The sequence below is a fragment of the Zea mays genome, chromosome 5 (assembly GCF_902167145.1).
Source record: "Zea mays cultivar B73 chromosome 5, Zm-B73-REFERENCE-NAM-5.0, whole genome shotgun sequence".
NCBI lineage: Eukaryota > Viridiplantae > Streptophyta > Magnoliopsida > Poales > Poaceae > Zea > Zea mays.
In genome coordinates this window covers 192,847,947-192,848,870 of record NC_050100.1, presented here as the reverse complement: position 1 = coordinate 192,848,870, position 924 = coordinate 192,847,947, and the positions used below count along the sequence as shown (strand labels likewise).

General features: G+C 38.2%; 1 pseudogene across 1 annotated transcript; it reads left to right on the top strand.

Annotated features, from left to right (window-relative positions):
* LOC111589353 (Replication protein A pseudogene) lies at positions 1-660 on the top strand (annotated as a pseudogene). The gene is made up of 3 exons (NR_161327.1): positions 1-116; positions 201-352; positions 558-660. The product of NR_161327.1 is annotated as a Replication protein A pseudogene (transcript).
* Positions 661-924: the final 264 nt, after the last annotated feature.

Here is a 924-nt window from a genome sequence, read left to right as displayed (position 1 = left end):
CAATTCAGCTGCACCTTCCTACACAACCGGAACATGCACTACAAACCTTCCAACCTCCAACAATAGAACATAAAACTCTGGAGCAACTCCTGACAATGAACCCATATGATTACCCAGTAAGACCAATAAAAATACTACTTCCCATTACTTAACAACTTCACTTTTGTACTACCTAACCTTTCTACTATTATCTTTTTCAGGACACGTGATATGAATGCACAGTGACAATCATCGAAATAGATACATCAAACACATGGCGGTATCCATCATGCACAAAATGCGGTCGAAAAACAACTCCACATAATACAACATATTATTGTGATTTGTGTAAATGGGATGGCTACAAATTCAAGTAAGTAATCAACATCTTCAATATTCATATGGTGAATAAATTAGACATACTGACAACACTTTTTTACATAAACAATTCCATTGCTTTATAAACAAACCTAACCATGACATATTACTATTATCCATTGTTATTTACATCACCCAATTTTATAACAACATTCTAAGCATAGATTTTTAATTGCTATCACAATGCCTCTTAATGACAGATACAAGCTCAAATTTCGAGCATCAGATGCAACAGCCATAGCACAAATGTTTTGCTTTGATAATGAAAGGGAATTAGGCTTACACCTTTTTCCTAATTTATTTTGGTGGTTGAATTGCCCAACCCAAATAATTGGACTAACTAGTTTTCTCTAGTCTATAAGTTCTACAGGTGCCAAAGGTTCACAATAAGCCAATAAAAAGACCAAGAAAAGGGTTCAAACAAGAGAGCAAAAGGCAACCCGAAAGGCACCCTAGTCTGTCGCACCGGACAGTGTCCGGTGCACCAGGGGACTCCAAGCTGAACTCCTCACCTTCGGGAATTCTCAGAGGCGCTCCGCTATAATTCACCGGACTGTCCGGTGCACC